At 42.0% G+C, this 21,646-nt stretch overlaps 1 protein-coding gene across 1 annotated transcript in view; it reads left to right on the forward strand.

The window, feature by feature from the left end:
- Positions 1–21,646, forward strand: part of LOC106588946 (cyclin-dependent kinase 6) — an 80,311-nt gene that overhangs the window by 25,318 nt on the left and 33,347 nt on the right. The window lies entirely within an intron of this gene.

Genomic DNA, 21,646 nt, shown 5'->3' on the forward strand with positions numbered 1-21,646 from the left:
ACACACACACGTACACACGTTCTCACACACACACACACACACGTTCTCACACACACACACACACACACACACACACACACACACACACACACACGTTCTCACACACACACACACACATACACGTACACACACACACACACACACACACACACACACACACACACACAAATGCTCTCAGAGATGCATTGTGTGCGCTGCGTTGCTTCAGGGATAATTTATTCAGACTAATTGTTGTTACGTATTTGCAGCTACCAAGATGAACTGTGGTCGTTGTAATACCCAGGGTGAAGAGACATAGATACAGGTGATAGTGTGGGTTATGTTTCTCAACATAGGTGCTAATATTGGATCCTGTCAATGTGCCCTTTTATTGAGTTACAGGTCACATTTTATGACTAACTTTCATCCCATAGTTTCCCCTTAAACCAGACTGAATAGGAATAATGTTTTCCAATGGAGCATAAACAATGATGACACTATGCTGTCATTCTAATGATGCATCTATTAAGATACCTAAATATGAGCTCTTGCATAGCATGACATGAATGCGCTACAGATATGCTATGGATATAGTGTATTTCATTAACCTTTAATAATGTGGCTGGGACCTGTTCTAACATGTTCATCAAATGCTTCTAGATGTGTAATGAATGCGTTATGGACATGTAGTCAAAGTAAATCTTTACCAATTCCTCTTTTAATTTTTCCTAGCCTGGTCCCAGATCTTTTTGGACTGTCTTGCCAACTCCTTTTGCTATTGTCACAGAGTTGGTAAGACAGCGAAAACAGATCTGGGACCAGGCTACACTTTTCCTGTCTGCCATGATTGTTGTGAGTAGCACGCCTCCACAACAAGTAGTGCCGTTGCCGTGGGAGTCATCTGGCCAATGAATTCCTCATGTTGGTAATGAATGAATTCCTCATGTTGGTAATGAATGAATTCCTCATGTTGGTAATGAATGAATTCCTCATGTTGGTAATGAATAAATTCCTCATGTTGGTAATGAATGAATTCCTCATGTTGGTAATGAATGAATTCCTCATGTTGGTAATGAATGAATTCCTCATGTTGGTAATGAATGAATTCCTCATGTTGGTAATGAATGAATTCCTCATGTTGGTAATGAATGAATTCCTCATGTTGGTAATGAATGAATTCCTCATGTTGGTAATGAATAAATTCCTCATGTTGGTAATGAATGAATTCCTCATGTTGGTAATGAATGAATTCCTCATGTTGGTAATGAATAAATTCCTCATGTTGGTAATGAATAAATTCCTCATGTTGGTAATGAATGAATTCCTCATGTTGGTAATGAATAAATTCCTCATGTTGGTAATGAATGAATTCCTCATGTTGGTAATGAATGAATTCCTCATGTTGGTAATGAATGAATTCCTCATGTTGGTAATGAATGAATTCCTCATGTTGGTAATGAATGAATTCCTCATGTTGGTAATGAATAAATTCCTCATGTTGGTAATGAATGAATTCCTCATGTTGGTAATGAATGAATTCCTCATGTTGGTAATGAATGAATTCCTCATGTTGGTAATGAATGAATTCCTCATGTTGGTAATGAATGAATTCCTCATGTTGGTAATGAATGAATTCCTCATGTTGGTAATGAATGAATTCCTCATGTTGGTAATGAATGAATTCCTCATGTTGGTAATGAATGAATTCCTCATGTTGGTAATGAATGAATTCCTCATGTTGGTAATGAATGAATTCCTCATGTTGGTAATGAATAAATTCCTCATGTTGGTAATGAATGAATTCCTCATGTTGGTAATGAATGAATTCCTCATGTTGGTAATGAATGAATTCCTCATGTTGGTAATGAATGAATTCCTCATGTTGGTAATGAATGAATTCCTCATGTTGGTAATGAATGAATTCCTCATGTTGGTAATGAATGAATTCCTCATGTTGGTAATGAATGAATTCCTCATGTTGGTAATGAATGAATTCCTCATGTTGGTAATGAATGAATTCCTCATGTTGGTAATGAATGAATTCCTCATGTTGGTAATGAATGAATTCCTCATGTTGGTAATGAATAAATTCCTCATGTTGGTAATGAATGAATTCCTCATGTTGGTAATGAATGAATTCCTCATGTTGGTAATGAATGAATTCCTCATGTTGGTAATGAATGAATTCCTCATGTTGGTAATGAATAAATTCCTCATGTTGGTAATGAATGAATTCCTCATGTTGGTAATGAATGAATTCCTCATGTTGGTAATGAATGAATTCCTCATGTTGGTAATGAATGAATTCCTCATGTTGGTAATGAATGAATTCCTCATGTTGGTAATGAATGAATTCCTCATGTTGGTAATGAATGAATTCCTCATGTTGGTAATGAATGAATTCCTCATGTTGGTAATGAATGAATTCCTCATGTTGGTAATGAATGAATTCCTCATGTTGGTAATGAATGAATTCCTCATGTTGGTAATGAATAAATTCCTCATGTTGGTAATGAATGAATTCCTCATGTTGGTAATGAATGAATTCCTCATGTTGGTAATGAATAAATTCCTCATGTTGGTAATGAATGAATTCCTCATGTTGGTAATGAATGAATTCCTCATGTTGGTAATGAATGAATTCCTCATGTTGGTAATGAATGAATTCCTCATGTTGGTAATGAATAAATTCCTCATGTTGGTAATGAATGAATTCCTCATGTTGGTAATGAATGAATTCCTCATGTTGGTAATGAATGAATTCCTCATGTTGGTAATGAATAAATTCCTCATGTTGGTAATGAATGAATTCCTCATGTTGGTAATGAATGAATTCCTCATGTTGGTAATGAATGAATTCCTCATGTTGGTAATGAATGAATTCCTCATGTTGGTAATGAATGAATTCCTCATGTTGGTAATGAATGAATTCCTCATGTTGGTAATGAATGAATTCCTCATGTTGGTAATGAATGAATTCCTCATGTTGGTAATGAATGAATTCCTCATGTTGGTAATGAATGAATTCCTCATGTTGGTAATGAATGAATTCCTCATGTTGGTAATGAATGAATTCCTCATGTTGGTAATGAATAAATTCCTCATGTTGGTAATGAATGAATTCCTCATGTTGGTAATGAATGAATTCCTCATGTTGGTAATGAATGAATTCCTCATGTTGGTAATGAATGAATTCCTCATGTTGGTAATGAATGAATTCCTCATGTTGGTAATGAATGAATTCCTCATGTTGGTAATGAATAAATTCCTCATGTTGGTAATGAATGAATTCCTCATGTTGGTAATGAATGAATTCCTCATGTTGGTAATGAATGAATTCCTCATGTTGGTAATGAATGAATTCCTCATGTTGGTAATGAATGAATTCCTCATGTTGGTAATGAATGAATTCCTCATGTTGGTAATGAATGAATTCCTCATGTTGGTAATGAATGAATTCCTCATGTTGGTAATGAATGAATTCCTCATGTTGGTAATGAATGAATTCCTCATGTTGGTAATGAATGAATTCCTCATGTTGGTAATGAATGAATTCCTCATGTTGGTAATGAATGAATTCCTCATGTTGGTAATGAATGAATTCCTCATGTTGGTAATGAATGAATTCCTCATGTTGGTAATGAATGAATTCCTCATGTTGGTAATGAATGAATTCCTCATGTTGGTAATGAATAAATTCCTCATGTTGGTAATGAATGAATTCCTCATGTTGGTAATGAATGAATTCCTCATGTTGGTAATGAATGAATTCCTCATGTTGGTAATGAATGAATTCCTCATGTTGGTAATGAATGAATTCCTCATGTTGGTAATGAATAAATTCCTCATGTTGGTAATGAATGAATTCCTCATGTTGGTAATGAATGAATTCCTCATGTTGGTAATGAATGAATTCCTCATGTTGGTAATGAATGAATTCCTCATGTTGGTAATGAATGAATTCCTCATGTTGGTAATGAATGAATTCCTCATGTTGGTAATGAATGAATTCCTCATGTTGGTAATGAATGAATTCCTCATGTTGGTAATGAATAAATTCCTCATGTTGGTAACACCTAGTGACCGACCAGCCGACCACCGCTCGGTCAGCTGGCTGCTTGCTGCTCCAACCCGCTGGCTTGCTCACTAGCCTGCCTCATTCTGAATGTTCTTTGAATGTTCCCTAAGGATGAAGAAGCCTGGTCTAAGATCTGTTCTGGTTATACAGCACAATAGGATCTGGGACCAGTCAACAGATAAATTATATCTGTGGCAGGAAGGTGGGATTACTGTTATTCGGTGATGAGTCATACAAGCAACGATTCATTTATTTGACATTTTGCAGGATGAAATCTCTTGAGATGCACAATCTCATTTTCAAGAGTGTCGAAAAAATAAATACAATTCTTAGCAACAAGAATAATATGGCAACTACTGTCTAATAACAATTAAATAATAATAATAATAATAATAATACAAATAAAAAAACGAGCATAAAAAAGTTGTACAACTACTAATAGGTCTACTACTAATAAAAACTACTGCTACTACTACTAATAAAAACTACTGCTACTACTACTACTAATACAACAAATAAAAACTACTGCTGCTACTACTAATACAACTAATAAAACTACTGCTGCTACTACTAATACAACTAATAAAACTACTGCTGCTACTACTAATACAACTAATAAAACTACTGCTGCTACTACTAATACAACTAATAAAACTACTGCTGCTACTACTAATACAACTAATAAAAACTACTGCTGCTACTACTAATACAACTAATAAAACTACTGCTGCTACTACTAATACAACTAATAAAACTACTACTAATACAACTAATAAAACTACTGCTGCTACTACTAATACAACAAATAAAACTACTGCTACTACTACTAATACAACTAATAAAACTACTGCTGCTACTACTAATACAACAAATAGAAACTACTGCTGCTACTACTAATACAACAAATAAAAACTACTGCTGCTACTACTAATACAACTAATAAAACTACTGCTACTACTACTAATACAACAAATAAAAACTACTGCTGCTACTACTAATACAACAAATAAAAACTACTGCTGCTACTACTAATACAACTAATAAAACTACTGCTGCTACTACTAATACATCTAATAAAACTACTGCTGCTACTACTAATACAACAAATAAAACTACTACTACTAATACAACTAATAAAACTACTGCTACTACTACTAATACAACAAATAAAAACTACTGCTGCTACTACTAATACAACAAATAAAAACTACTGCTGCTACTACTAATACAACTAATAAAACTACTGCTACTACTACTAATACAACAAATAAAAACTACTGCTGCTACTACTAATACAACAAATAAAAACTACTGCTGCTACTACTAATACAACTAATAAAACTACTGCTGCTACTACTAATACATCTAATAAAACGACTGCTGCTACTACTAATACAACTAATAAAACGACTGCTGCTACTACTAATACAACTAATAAAACGACTGCTACTACTACTAATACAACAAATAAAAACTACTGCTGCTACTACTAATACAACAAATAAAAACTACTGCTGCTACTACTAATACAACAAATAAAACTACTGCTGCTACTACTAATACAACTAATAAAACGACTGCTGCTACTACTAATACAACTAATAAAACTACTGCTGCTACTACTAATACAACTAATAAAACTACTGTTACTACTACTACTACTAATACAACAAATAAAACTACTGCTACTACTACTAATACAACTAATAAAACTACTGCTGCTACTACTAATACAACTAATAAAACTACTGCTGCTACTACTAATACAACTAATAAAACTACTGTTACTACTACTACTAATACAACTAATAAAAACTACTGCTGCTACTACTAATGCAACAAATAAAAACTACTGCTGCTACTAATACAACTAATAAAAACTGCTGCTACTACTAATACAACTAATAAAAACTACTGCTACTAATACAACTAATAAAACTACTGCTACTACTACTAATACAACTAATAAAAACTACTGCTGCTACTACTAATACAACAAATAAAAACTACTGTTACTACTACTAATACAACAAATAAAAACTGCTGCTACTACTAATACAACTAATAAAAACTGCTGCTACTACTAATACAACTAATAAAACTACTGCTGCTACTACTAATACAAAAAATAAAACTACTGCTACTACTACTAATACAACAAATAAAAACTACTGCTACTACTACTAATACAACAAAGAAAACGATGTACCTATGAATGCATGGGTATGGAATCCCCATACAAGCTGTGATAGAGAATTATATTTTCTACTAGTACCGTACGATTGGCAGCACTCATACAACACTTGAAGAGAATTATATTTGGGTCAGTTTAAGTGTGATTTGAATATCCCTAAATGAGCATGATTGCACGTCTTTCAGTTCAAGTATGAGTTGAATGTTGTTGGTGGGGAACACCATTACATATTTTTCAAGGAATAGAATCAAAACCGGGAACGAAAGTGACCTATACTGTTCCGGAACAGAACCGTCATTTTAAAAGCATGGGAACCGGTATCAGACCTCAGGAAAAGACCCAGATGCAGACAGTTCAAAGTAACAAGAGTTTATTACAACAACAGGGGGCAGGCAAGCGACAGGTCAAGGGCAGGCAGAGGTCAGTAATCCAAAGCAGAGTCTGAAAGGAACAGAACGGCAGGCAGGGTCAGGGTAGGCAGAATGGTCAAAACCGGGGAAACTAGAAAACAGGGACTATAGAAAACAGGGACTATAGAGAAAACAGGAGTACGGGAAAATGCTGGTAGGCTTGACGAGACAAGACAAACTGGCAACAGACAAACAGAGAACACAGGTATAAATGCACATGTGATAATGAGGAAAATATGCGACACCTGGAGGTGGGTGGAGACAAGTACAAGACAGGTGAAACAGATCAGGGTGTGACAACCAGTTAATACTGTTCTTTTACATTCTGGGCTTTTTTTTCCCAGTCCCACAAAAAACACAACAAAGCGCTTATGCAAAGCCCTCTCTCTGTCAATCAGAAACTTCTTCCAGTGTCTGCCTGCCAGCTGAAAATGTTCACCAGTGCATGTAGGCTACCTGCCCCTCCTAGCTGTAGCCAACTGATGTTACAAGTGTGATTCAGAAGATAGGGAGAGAGATTTTTTATTAGAGAAGAATGGATCAACTTTTTCAATATTATGTGGTTAGGAATACTATAGTTATCACATTTCACATTGGATATATTAACTACAGAAACGTAAGACAGGTTTTTAATTCTGGTGTCACTCTGCACACACAAGCTTATTAGCTAGCTAGCTTCTCTGGTCCAACGTTAAGCCAACTCTGAAGTTCAAAGTTATTAAAAGTTCCTCCATAGAAGCCGCTCCTCCAAAGTATAATTCCGTGGGCCTAATTCCGATAATGCATGTCATCACAAGCTGCCCAAAGCATCAAGCCAAGCCTCCTCTGCACCCTCTCTCGATCTCTCCCCACCTGCAAAATGTCAGTTGGGTCTCACACCTTACACATGTCTTTCCATCACGCATGTAAACAACTCACTCTGTAGCCAGCTCTATAGCAAGCTGCTCTATCCGTTCTGCATGATTGGTGAAGTAGTTTAATGTCCAGCTAAATGTAAAAAAAATACAATTTCAGAGGTTTATATTGTTCCTTTTGAAACCTCTGTAATCAGATGTTTTGTACATTTAGCTCGACATTAAATTACTTTTAACCGGTTCAGAACATTATTTTGCTGGTCGGAAAAGTGGAATGGAACGAAGAAATCGATGATTATTTTCAGAACGAAACCGTTGGAAAATAATTTTGGTTCCAACCCCTGGTATTTTGTCTTGTTTACGATCCAGACTTTGATTAGAAGCCAGTCGGATGCCCCTTTTGCTTATGAAATTATTGGTTTCTATTTCTCCATCTTGAATTGCATGGCCGTGCAAGTAATGATAAGAAATCAATGCATGTGTCTCTCTTGAGACCCAATAACAGCTCATTTTGGTTTGTGAGGATGGAGGAATAAAGAAAAGCTTTAAGAATTTCTCAGTCATAGCTGAGGATGAATCTCATGGAGGGTTTTGTTGGAATCCAGTCCTTCGTGTTCTCACTGCCAGACAATGTGCAGACAGACACTCAGGCAGCAACTCTGCTCAGTTTGGAAAGGGAAAACCCCACACAGCACGCAGGAGAGCACGTGCATCCCTCTCTGGGAATGTTTAGATATCTCCTCAACGGTTCGAGGGGGGGTGACTTCCCTCTCTCTCTCCATGCTCCCAACTGCAGCGGGAGAAAGGGGTTGTCTCCAAACACACACACACACACACACACACACACACACACACACACACACACACACACACACACACACACACACACACAGACGGATATGCACAATGCACAGTGAACATCTTATTTGGTATTTCCTGTGTAACCCCTACCAGGCAGCGCACGTCCTGCACTTCAGGCCCTGTCTCTATTAATTGTTGACGGGCTCCTGGCCATGTTCCAGGTGGGGAAAAGGGGAACTGATTGGGGGTGAGGGAGTCAGGAGTGGTAGGGGGGATATTAAAGCCGTGCCTGTACCAGCATTGAATAAAAGAAAATGACAGCATATATGAGGAATTTTCCGACTAATGATGTGCGGATGTGGTAGCTAGGCTGGAGGAAAGAGGCTGACTGTGCTGTCTTTGTTCGCTGAGAGAGGGCCCCATGCAGCATTCCTGTACGCTGTGCATACTTTGGCAACTGTTGCACTCTGTTTTTTAACTGTATACAGTTTATGCTGCTGCTCTCTACTGTAAGCTTGTAGTCATAAGCTGTATACAGTTAAAACTCTGACTTTAAATCTTCTTCTTCTTCCCTTCCTTGGCCTGCTGTGAGGGTATTGTTGTCTTTCTTGGCCTGCTGTGAGGGTATTGTTGATGTCTTTCTTGGCCTGCTGTCAGGGTATTGTTGATGTCTTTCTTGGCCTGCTGTCAGGGTATTGTTGTTGTCTTTCTTGGCCTGCTGTCAGGGTATTGTTGTTGTCTTTCTTGGCCTGCTGTCAGGGTATTGTTGTTGTCTTTATTGGCCTGCTGTCAGGGTATTGTTGTTGTCTTTATTGGCCTGCTGTCAGGGTATTGTTGTTGTCTTTATTGGCCTGCTGTCAGGGTATTGTTGTTGTCTTTATTGGCCTGCTGTCAGGGTATTGTTGTTGTCTTTATTGGCCTGCTGTCAGGGTATTGTTGTTGTCTTTATTGGCCTGCTGTCAGGGTATTGTTGTTGTCTTTATTGGCCTGCTGTCAGGGTATTGTTGTTGTCTTTCTTGGCCTGCTGTCAGGGTATTGTTGTTGTCTTTTGTGTAAATTGTCTCTTGAAAGAGCAAAAGGGAAAAGGCGAAGTGACTCTGGGGCCTGCTGCAAATAAGGGTGTTTACAGGGCAACAGTGGTGCACGAGCTGGAACCCCCTCCGGTCTCCCTGCGCACCGCCCCTCCCAGCTCCATATAGTTTGGTCTGGAATTCTGTAAGGGGTGCGTGTTGGCAGCAGAGAAGTCAGACACAGGAGAGCAAAAACTGTGTTTACAACGGCGTAGATTAATAATAAAAACCACCGGATAACACAACAATATATAAATGGGTACAAAACCTGTCGCACACCAGACATAACGTGCACAAGCACTTACAATAAACAATTCCGGATAAGGACATGGGGGGAAAACAGAGGGTTAAATACACAACATGTAATGATGGAATTGAAACCAGGTGTGTGGGAAAACAAGACAAAACAAATGGAAAATGAAACCAAAAATGAAATCCACCTCCACTATGAACGCCAAAGAGGGATCCGGATGGGCCAGCATGGGAGCCGAAGTAAACAGAGCCCTCAGGTGACCAAAAGCCCTGTCCGCCTCAGCCGATCACTGCAAACGTACCGGGCCCCCCTTCAGCAGTGGGGTAATGGGAGCCGCTACCTGACCAAAGCCCCGGATAAACCTCCGGTAGTAGTTGGCAAACCCTAAGAACCGCTGCACCTCCTTTACTGTGGTGGGAGTCGGCCAATTACGCACGGCTGAAATGCGGTCACTCTCCATCTCCACCCCTGAGGTGGAAATGCGGTACCCTAAGAAGGAGACAGACTGCTGGAAGAACAAGCATTTCTCAGCCTTGACGCACAGGTCATGCTCCAACAGTCGCCCAAGCACCCTGCGCACCAGGGACACATGCTCAGCGAGTGTAGCGGAGTATATCAGAATATCATCAATATACACCACTACACCCTGCCCGTGCAGGTCCCTGAAAATCTCGTCTACAAAGGCTTGGAAGACTGATGGCGCATTCATGAACCCGTACGGCATGACGAGGTACTCAAATGCCCTGAGGTGGTACTGAAAGCCGTCTTCTACTCGTCTCCCTCCCGGATAGGCACCAGGTTGTAAGTGCTCCTGAGGTCTAGTTTGGTGAAGAAGCGCGCCCTGTGCATTGACTCAATCGCTGTGGCTATGAGCGGTAGCGGGTAACTATACCTCACAGTGATCTGGTTCAGACCCCGATAGTCAATACACGGGCACAGACCTCCCTCCTTCTTCTTCACAAAAAAGAAACTTGAGGAGGCGGGTGAAGTGGAGGACCGAATGTACCCCTGACGCAGGGATTCGGAGACATATGTTTCCATAGCCTCCGTCTCCGCCTGTGAGAGGGGATACACATGACTCCTGGGAGGTGCAGCGTCTACCAAGAGATTTATCGCACAATCGCCCCGTCGATGGGGTGGTAATTGAGTCGCCTTCTTTTTGGAGAAGGCAAGAGCCAAATCGGCATACTCAGAGGGAATGTGCACGGTGGAGACCTGGTCTGGACTTTCCACCGTAGTAGCACCAACGGAAACCCCTAAACACCTCCCCGAGCACTCTCGCGACCACCCCGTGAGAGCCCTCTGTTGCCAAGAAACAGTGGGGTCATGACAAGCTAACCAGGGTAGGCCTAGCACCACGGGAAACGCAGGAGAGTCAATAAGGAAGAGACTAATTCTCTCCTTGTGACCCCCCTGCGTCACCATGCCCAGAGGTGCGGTGGCCTCCCTAATCAAACCTGGCCCTAATGGTCGACTCTCTAAGGCGTGAACGGGGAAGGGCACGGCCACGGGAACTACAAGCGAACGATCTCTCTCTAAAATTCCCAGCCGCGCCTGAATCGACGAGCACCTTATGCGGGGAAAACTCAGGGAAAATGACATACAAAAACATATGTGCAACAGAGGGCTCTGGGTGAGAATGGTGCCGGCTCACCTGGGGTGACGCCAGAGCGCCCTGCCTGCTGCCTCGATCCCCAGAGGAACCAACCCGGCACCGACCGGCAGTGTGACCTCTGCGGCCACAGATGGTGCACGAGCTGGAACCCCCTCCGGTCTCCCTGTGCACCGCCCCTCCCAGCTCCATATAGTTTGGTCTGGAATTCTGTAAGGGGTGCGTACTGGCGGCAGAGAAGTCAGGCGCAGGAGAGCAAAAACTGTGTTTACAACGGCGTAGATTAATAATAAAAACCACCGGAAAATAGAACAATATATAAATGGGTACAAAACCCATCGCACACCAGACATAACGTTCACAAGCACTTACAATAAACAATTCCGAACAAGGACATGGGGGGAAAACAGAGGGTTAAGCTCTTACATCTAGATGTGCCGCTAGCGGAACGCCTCACCAATATCCAATGATAGAGCGTGGCGCGAACTCCTCAGAAATCCCAAAACTTCCATTTTTCAAACATATGACTATTTTACACCATTTTAAAGACAAGACTCTCCTTTATCTAACCACATTGTCCGATTTCAAAAAGGCTTTACAACGAAAGCAAGACATTCGATTATGTCAGGAGAGTACCCAGCCAGAAATAATCAGACACCCATTTTTCAAGCTAGCATATAATGTCACAAAAACCAAAACCACAGCTAAATGCAGCACTAACCTTTGATGATCTTCATCAGATGTCACTCCTAGGACATTATGTTATACAATACATGCATGTTTTGTTCAATCAAGTTCATATTTATATAAAAAAACAGCTTTTTACATTAGCATGTGACGTTCAGAACTAGCATACCCACCGAAAACTTCCGGTGAATTTACTAAATTACTCATGATAAACGTTCACAAAAAACATAACAATTATTTTAAGAATTATAGATACAGAACTCCTTTATGCAATCGCGGTGTCCGATTTTAAAATAGCTTTTCGGTGAAAGCACATTTTGCAATATTCTGAGTAGATAGCCCGGCCATCATGGCTAACTATTTTGACACCCACCAAGTTTGGCACTCAGCAAACTCAGATTTACTATAAGAAAAATTGGATTACCTTTGCTGTTCTTCGTCAGAATGCACTCCCAGGACTTCTACTTCAACACCCAATGTTGTTTTGGTTCCAAATAATCCATAGTTATATCCAAATAGCGGCGTTTTGTTCTTGCGTTCAAGACACTATCCGAAGGGTGACGCGCCGGCGCGTATCGTGACAAAAAATTTCAAAATATTCCATTACCGTACTTCGAAGCATGTCAAACGCTGTTTAAAATCAATTTGTATGCGATTTTTCTCGTAAAATAGCGATAATATTCAGACCGGGAGACCTTGTTTTTGTTCAAACACTGAAAATAGAAAATGGAGTCTTCACATGCACCCGTGTCATTGTTCTCAGAACGACCACTTTCCAAAAGCCCTACTGTTTTTCGCCCAGGGACTGCAGAGTCATCATTCCCCGTTCTGGCGCCTTCTGAGAGCCTATGGGAGCCTTAGAAAATGTCACGTTACAGCAGAGATCCTCTATTTTCCATAAAGAGGCTATAGAAGGACAAGAAATGGTCAGAGAGGGCACTTCCTGTATGGAATCTTCTCAGGTTTTGGCCTGCCATATGAGTTCTGTTATACTCACAGACACCATTCAAACAGTTTTAGAAACTTTAGGGTGTTTTCTATCCACATCTACTAATTATATGCATATTCTAGTTTCTGGGCAGGAGTAATAACCTGATTAAATCGGGTACGTTTTTTTATCCGGCTGCCCCCTATCCTAAACTGGTTAAATTCACAACATGCAATGATGGAATTGAAACCAGGTGTGTGGGAAGACAAGACAAAACAAATGGAAAATGAAAAGTGGATCGATGATGGCTAGAAGACCGGCGACGCCGAACGCCTCCCGAACAAGGAGAGGAACCAACTTCGGCGGAAGTCATGACAAACTGACTGCTCAGCTAAGAATGGCCTGTCTGGAGACACAACCATTGAAGAAGGAAGAGAGCTGACTAGAAAAACTCCTGGACTACATCCCAAATGGCACCCTATCGCCTATTTAGTATACTTCTTATGACCAGTTTCCAAGGGTCTGTAGTCTGCAGCTAGGCTCTGATTTGTGATGCAATGCAGACTTTTTGCCTTGCATAATATAAACAATAGTTAAGCCCAACAGCATGGGTGTACTGTCAGTACTTTCTATCTGCACAGCCCATGTTTTGCATGATGAAGTGTTCAATAAAGTACAGTACAGTAACTACTGTCTCTCTACAAGGCTTCCACTATTGCAGTCCAATGATTGCATAGGCAGGCCAATAATTCTGCCTGGTCTGTCACATAGAAAGGACAAACATATAGGGTCATGAGGTTTTCCTGGTCAGGGCCTAGTTACACATTATTACATATGACAGTTAGGGTCAGGAGGTTTTCCTGAACACACGACCTGACCAGGCAGGTAAATCTCTTGGCCTTAAAGCATTGGAAGAAACCTGCTGTCTCTCTTTCTGTCTCCATTTTGTCCTTAGCCAAACATCTGTGTGTCTGTCCGGGGGCCCTGCATGGTAGAAAACAATGTGGCCATCAGGACCAGGGTTTCTGTGCCTGTGTTCCAAATGGCCCCATTCCCTATGTAACACACTGCTTTTAAAAGTACCCAATTGATACCTGACTCAAGTAAAAGTGAAAGTCACCCAGTAAAATACCACTTGAGTAAAAGTCTAAAAGTATTTGGTTGTAAATATACTAACTCTTGAGGATACAATCCCGATAACGGGATTGGTTGGACAACAACCAGTGAGATAGCACGGCGCGATATTCAAAACAAATAATCTCAAAATTAAAATTCAAGTATTATACGGCATTTTAAAGATACTCTACTCGTTAATCCAATCACATTGTCCGATTTCAAAAAGGCTTTACGGTGAAAGAAAAACATTAGATTATTTTAGCATAGCACCTCAGCAAAAAAAAAAAAGGCATTTTCCAAGCACGATAGCCATCACAAAACCAGATATACAGCTAAAATTAAGCACTAACCTTTGACAATCTTCATCAGATGACACTCCTAGGACATCATGTTAGACAATACATGCATCTTTTGTTCAATCAAGTTTATATTTATATCCAAAACCCAATTTGTACATTGGCGCGTGACATTCAGAAAATGTTTTCTCCCCATAACTTCCGGTGAATAGGCACATTTAATTTACGGAAGAACTCATAAACGTTGAAAAAATGTATAACAATTGTTTAAAGAATTAGAGATAATCTACTCCTTTATGCAACCACTTTGTCAGATTTCAAAATAACGTTACGGAAAAAGCACATTGTTCAATATTCTGAGTACAGAACTTAGCCTTCAATGCTAAGCTATACAGTTAGCCTACAACCACGGCGTCGACAAATCTCTAACAATATGTTCGAAATATTTACTTACCTTTGCTGATCTTCGGCAGAATGCACTCGGATGGGCACCCACTTCCACACAAAATGTTCATTTGTTCTGCAAAGTCCATCATTTATGTCCAAATACGTTCGTTTTGTTGACCCATCCAGAACACTTTACAATGCCATGTGGCGTGGACGCAAATCCATAGACGAAATGTTCAAAGTTCCATTACTGTTTGTAGAAACACGTCAAACGATGTTTACAATCAATCCTTTGGGTATTTTTTTACGTAAAATTGCGATAATTTTACAACCGGGCAATAGCTATTCATCCCAGAAGAAAAATATGAAAACGATGACGTCACGTGCACACGCATCATAAGACACCTCTCCTCAGACTAGCCAATGATTGACTGAGCCAAAATGATCTGCCCGGTAACAGCTGACGGTTGAAACCAGTTCATAAAGATTGTTGACAGCCAATGGAAGACTTAGGAGGTGTAACGTAAATCCTATGTCACTGTAGTTTTTCAAGGGATTCAAAACAAAAACTACATTTCTAAATTCTCCCACTTCCTGATTCCATTTTTCTCAGGTTTTTTGCCTGCCATATGAGTTATGTTATACTCACAGACACCATTCAAACAGTTTTAGAAACTTCAGAGTGTTTTCTATTCAAATCTACTAATAATATGCATATTATATTTTCTGGGCCAGAGTAGTAACCTGTTTAAATTGGGTACGTTTTTCATCCAGCCATGAAAATACTGCCCCCTAGCCCCTAGAGGTTATTTAGTATCAAAAGTAAATGTAATTGCTCAAATATACTTACACTCAGACATAATTTACAAATTAAGCATTTGTGTTTAGTGAGTCCGCCAGATCAGAGGCAGATGACCTGGGATGTTCTCTTGATAAGTGTGTGAATTGGACCATTTTCTGTCCTGCTAAGCATTCAAAATGTAACAAGCACTTTTGGGTGTCAGGGAAAATGTAAAAAGTACATTATTTGCTTTAGGAATGTAGTGGAGTAAAAGTACTTTAAAGTATTTTTTACTTAAGTACTTTACACCACTGGAGAGGGGGGGCAACAAGAGAGAGAGAAGGAGAGAGAGAGAGAGAGAGAGAGCGAGAGGGAGGTAGGCGGATGTGCTTGGTCATTGAGGCTTGCCTTGGAGGATCCACTGTTCTGCCTTCCTGCCTGCTCTCTGTGCTGCCTGTTCTGCCTTCCTGCCTGCTCTCTGTGCTGCCTGTTCTGCCTTCCTGCCTGCTCTCTGTGCTGCCTGTTCTGCCTTCCTGCCTGCTCTCTGTGCTGCCTGTTCTGCCTTCCTGCCTGCTCTCTGTGCTGCCTGTTCTGCCTTCCTGCCTGCTCTCTGTTCTGCCTTCCTGTCTGCTCTCTGTTCTGCCTTCCTGCCTGCTCTCTGTGCTTCCTGTTCTGCCTTCCTGCCTGCTCTCTGTGCTGCCGGTTCTGCCTTCCTGCCTGCTCTCTGTTCTGCCTGTTCTACCTTCCTGACTGCTCTCTGTGCTTCCTGTTCTACCTTCCTGCCTGCTCTCTGTGCTTCCTGTTCTGCCTTCTTGCCTGCTCTCTGTGCTTCCTGTTCTGCCTTCCTGCCTGCTCTCTGTGCTGCCTGTTCTGCCTTCCTGCCTGCTCTCTGTTCTGCCTGTTCTACCTTCCTGCCTGCTCTCTCTGTGCTTCCTGTTCTACCTTCCTGCCTGCTCTCTGTGCTTCCTGTTCTGCCTTCTTGCCTGCTCTCTGTGCTTCCTGTTCTGCCTTCCTGCCTGCTCTCTGTGCTGCCTGTTCTGCCTTCCTGCCTGCTCTCTGTTCTGCCTGTTCTACCTTCCTGCCTGCTCTCTGTGCTTCCTGTTCTACCTTCCTGCCTGCTCTCTGTTCTGCCTGCCTGCCATTTATTATCCAGTGTGCAGCAGAGAGAGAGATTTGGGCCGGATGGGATGAATACTTTCAGCAGAAAGGAATGCCCAGAATGTTGTCCTTTAATCTGGAGTCAGCCAGCCAGGCCATGGCTGCTTTATCTGACCGCCTCTGTTCTGTTAGCAGGCAAGCAGCAGCTCCACACAAGCAGAGCTAAACGAGAGGCCTGCCTACCTATCTGTCAGTCAGGCTAGGGAGGGAGCGGAGGGAGGGAGGGAGGGAGGGAGGGAGGAGGGAGGGAGGAGAGGAGGGACAGAGGGGAGAAAAATAGTGGCTACAGAGGGAGGAAAGGAGAGAAAGTGAGATGGTTTGATAAAAAAAATTACCAAGTTAAATGAGTATCATAATAGCCTTGATTCATGTTTTTTCTTAAAGGAGCAATCTGGTATTCAAACAACAATCAAATCAATCAATCAAATGTATTTTATAAAGCCATTTTTACATCAACAGTTGTCGCAAAGTGCTTTACTGATACCCAGCCTAGAACCCCAAACAGCAAGCAATGCAGAGGCAGAAGCACAGTGGCTATGAAAAACTCCCTAGAAAGGCAGGAACATAGGAAGAAACCTAGAGAGGAACCAGGCTCCGAGGGGTGGCAAGTCCTCTTCTGGCTGTGTTGGGTGGAGATTATAAGAGTACATGGCCATTAAGGCCAGATCGTTCTTCAAGACGTTCAAACGTTCATAGATGACCAGCAGGGTCAAATTATAACCACAGTGGATATACAGGGTGCAACAGGTCAGCACCTCAGGAGTAAATGTCAGTTGGCTTTTCATAGCAGAGCATTCAAAGGTCGAGACAGCAGGTCCACAGGAAGGAGAGCGAGAGGGAGTGAGGGAGAAAGAGAGAGAGGAGAAACAGCAGGTCCATTGGATGGAGAGGGAGTGGGGGAGAAAGAGAGAGGAGAAACAGCAGGTCCACATGAAGGAGAGGGAGTGAGGGAGAAAGAGAGAGGAGAAACAGCAGGTCCACAGGATGGAGAGGGAGTGAGGGAGAAAGAGAGAGGAGAAACAGCAGGTCCACAGGATGGAGAGGGAGTGAGGGAGAAAGAGAGAGGAGAAACAGCAGGTCCACAGGAAGGAGAGGGAGTGAGGGAGAAAGAGAGAGGAGAAACAGCAGGTCCACATGAAGGAGAGGGAGTGAGGGAGAAAGAGAGAGGAGAAACAGCAGGTCCACAGGATGGAGAGGGAGGGAGGGAGAAAGAGAGAGGAGAAACAGCAGGTCCACAGGATGGAGAGGGAGTGAGGGAGAAAGAGAGAGGAGAAACAGCAGGTCCACAGGAAGGAGAGGGAGTGAGGGAGAAAGAGAGAGGAGAAACAGCAGGTCCACAGGAAGGAGAGGGAGTGAGGGAGAAAGAGAGAGGAGAAACAGCAGGTCCACATGAAGGAGAGGGAGTGAGGGAGAAAGAGAGAGGAGAAACAGCAGGTCCACAGGATGGAGAGGGAGTGAGGGAGAAAGAGAGAGGAGAAACAGCAGGTCCACAGGAAGGAGAGGGAGTGAGGGAGAAAGAGAGAGGAGAAACAGCAGGTCCACATGAAGGAGAGGGAGTGAGGGAGAAAGAGAGAGGAGAAACAGCAGGTCCATTGGATGGAGAGGGAGTGAGGGAGAAAGAGAGGAGAAACAGCAGGTCCACATGAAGGAGAGGGAGTGAGGGAGAAAGAGAGAGGAGAAACAGCAGGTCCACAGGATGGAGAGGGAGTGAGGGAGAAAGAGAGGAGAAACAGCAGGTCCACATGAAGGAGAGGGAGTGAGGGAGAAAGAGAGAGGAGAAACAGCAGGTCCACAGGATGGAGAGGGAGGGAGGGAGAAAGAGAGAGGAGAAACAGCAGGTCCACATGAAGGAGAGGGAGTGAGGGAGAAAGAGAGAGGAGAAACAGCAGGTCCGGGACGAAGTAGCAGGTCCTGTGAAACAGGGCAGACTTCCATAGCTGCAGGCAGAGCAGCAGAACTTGACCGGCATCCCGACCGGTTGGACTGGGGACAGGGACAACCAGGCGTTGTCAGGCCAGGTAGTCCTGAGGCATGGTCCTAGGGTTCAGGTCCTCCAGCTGCTCTGTTGTTTCACAGAGTGAAGTCTGATTTATATAGAGAGGCCGATGTGTTTTATGGAGAGAGAGAGTGAAACGTATATGTGCTATAGTGAGCGAGACATAGGAATGTGTGTTATGAGGGACTCGGACAGAGGTCTATACTGGAATAGAGAGGGAATAGAGAGGGACAGACACATATAAGGGTTATATAGAGAGATGTTCAGATATTTTATAGAATGAGGGAGGAAGAGGAGAAACAGAGGAAGAGGTATGTGCTTAGCTTAGCAGCACTGATAGTGGCCAGATGAAAAAACACATTTTCTGGGTCTGCATAGGACCATAGGCCAAGGAGGCTTGGAAAGGGAAATACTTTATAAATCACCTAAGATTGGTACATGCAGCATATGTAATTTGTTCATGAATACCAAATGATGGTCCTTTAACCATTATAACATATTTAGCCAACTCCTCTGACTATAATTGCCATGGAATGCCCTACATGCCATACCAAACACATCAATATCTGGGACGCGGCTATGGCTCTCTAACCGAAATCATTACTGTATGTTTCAGGAAGTCTTCCCCGCGCTAATTCTGCATGGAAACAACACTTCACTTCCTGCTGTGTCTATCTGTGGCCTGGCCTTCAAATAACGACGCATATACTTAAGCCCTCACATCAGTTAGTGTAGACTTCGTGGATCTTCCTAGAAGTCTGCTGGAGTGCAGTCTAGTTGTGTTGTGGTGTTTGAGAAAGATGGGATGGAAAAAAAGACACATGCATATAACAGCAGGCGTCTGTCTCTCTCGAAGAGATGTAACCACAGGAAAGCGTTTGATTGGGTTTGATATGGCATACATGCGTCTATCCACGTGTTATATAGTGATATCTGTCTCTCGGTTTGTGGTGGTATTTTCCCCTGAGTGCTCGGTAATTTCATTTTGAGGTGTCCTTTTGGTCTGAAATATGGATGCTCACATCAACACTCAGTTCAGTTCAAGGGTTTGTATAGAACATAGTTATGATGTAGGGCTGCGACAAGAGAGAGAGAGAGAGTTAGATATAAGATATATGAGAGTTAGATATATGAGATACCTCATCCCCATATTGTTATTTATGTATTTATTTTTTGCTCCTTTGCACCCCAGTATCTCTACTTGCACATTCATCTTCTGCACATCTATCACTCAAGTGTTTAATTGCTAAATTGTAATTACTTCGCCACTACGGCCTATTTATTGCCTTACCTCCTTAATCTTACCTCATTTGCACACACTGTATGTAGACTTTTTTCCCTATTATGTTATTGACTGTACGTTTGTTTATCCCATGTGTAACTCTGTGTTGTTGTTTGTGTCGCACTGCTTTGCTTTATCTTGGCCAGGTCACAGTTGTAAATGAGAACTTGTTCTCAACTAGCCTACCTGGTTAAATAAAGGTGAAGTGAAATAAAATAAAAAAATACAAATAAAATAAGGAACCAAAGAAATCGAATGAAACTTCACAAGATGACAGCGATGACATTTAATGATCCTGTCAATTAGGCAGTACAATGACCACTTCATTCATGCTTTTTATAAACTCAACTCCCCCACACATGAAAATAGGTTTCAGTGCTCTAAAAGCTTCAATGGCTGCCTGAGTTCTTTTTTAGAATGAGTCATGTGCATCTCATCTCGGGTCACGTGACACGAGCTAACCAACACTGTTCACAGCTTCAACTTCCTCTATGTTTCCACTTAGCCAGGAAGAATGAACTGAGAAAGTGTCATCTTAGCACATGTGGCTGTAAAAATAGCATCTGACCATTCTATCAGTTCGCAAGAAGAACATGAGGTTTTGTCGTGTACTTTAATCAACCTCGTCACACACCCAACACCAGTGAACGCTGTCTTTCAGATACCCGATGATGGTCTGCTAGATAACTGAATTACTTAAAGTTATTTATGATTTGCCAGCATTGTACCACCCGGCATCCCACTACTGACTTGCTTCTGAAGCTAAGCAGGGTTGATCCTGGTCAGTCCCTGGATGGGAGACCAGATGCTGCTGGAAGTGGTGTTGGAGGGCCAGTAGGAGGCACCCTTTCCTCTGGTCTAAAAAAAAATATCCCTATGCCCCAGGGCAGTGATTGGGGACATTGCCCTGTGTAGGGTGCTGTCTTTTGGATGGAATGTTAAACAGGTGTCCTGACTCTCTGTGGTCACTAAAGATCCCATGGCACTTATTGTAAGAGTAGGGGTGTTAACCCTGGTGTCCTGGCTAAATTCACAATCTGGCCTTCATACCATCATGGCCACCTAATCATCCCCAGTTTACAATTGGCTCATTCATCTCCCCTCCTCTCCCCTGTAACTATTCCCCAGGTTGCTGCTGTAAATGGGAATGTGTTCTCAGTCAACTTACCTGGTAAAATAAATAAAATAAAACATTTCCATTCAGACTAGGGGTTGGATAAGTCTATAAACCAAACATAATCTACTGAACCTAATTGAGTGATCATATTATTTGACCCAAAGTCAACCCTCAACACAGGTACTGCATAATTATCATACACTTGCACGCTCTCATGGGATGTCATTGTCCCAAAGGTACAGTCCACATTAGTAAGGCCAAAGGTGAACATGCAACCTTGTAGTAACTGGTCTGTTACCAAACTGCAGAGCAGGCTTAGTTTTGTTCATAATTCTCTCACTGTGTTGGACAAACATGCAAGGCATTTGGAAAACATTGGTCTTCGCTAACACGGTGATAAGCAGAGAGAGAGCGAGGGAGAGAGCGAGGGAGAGATAGAGCAGCAGCGGCTGCCGGGGCCTCGGGCCAAACGACCGCCGTAGGAAAAACTGGAGAGGGACAGCACCTGGAAGCAGTCCACGTTCTCGCGAGGGGTCACTGAGTTTTGTCTGGTGGTTTTCCCTACTGTAGCTGTTAACAATGCTGCTTTTCCTGTGGGCTAACAGTCAGTCGACACAGCTCCCAGCAGAGTACAAGCACAGGGTTAG

This window comes from Salmo salar, chromosome ssa27 (assembly GCF_905237065.1).
Source record: "Salmo salar chromosome ssa27, Ssal_v3.1, whole genome shotgun sequence".
In the NCBI taxonomy this organism is placed as follows: Eukaryota; Metazoa; Chordata; class Actinopteri; order Salmoniformes; family Salmonidae; genus Salmo; species Salmo salar.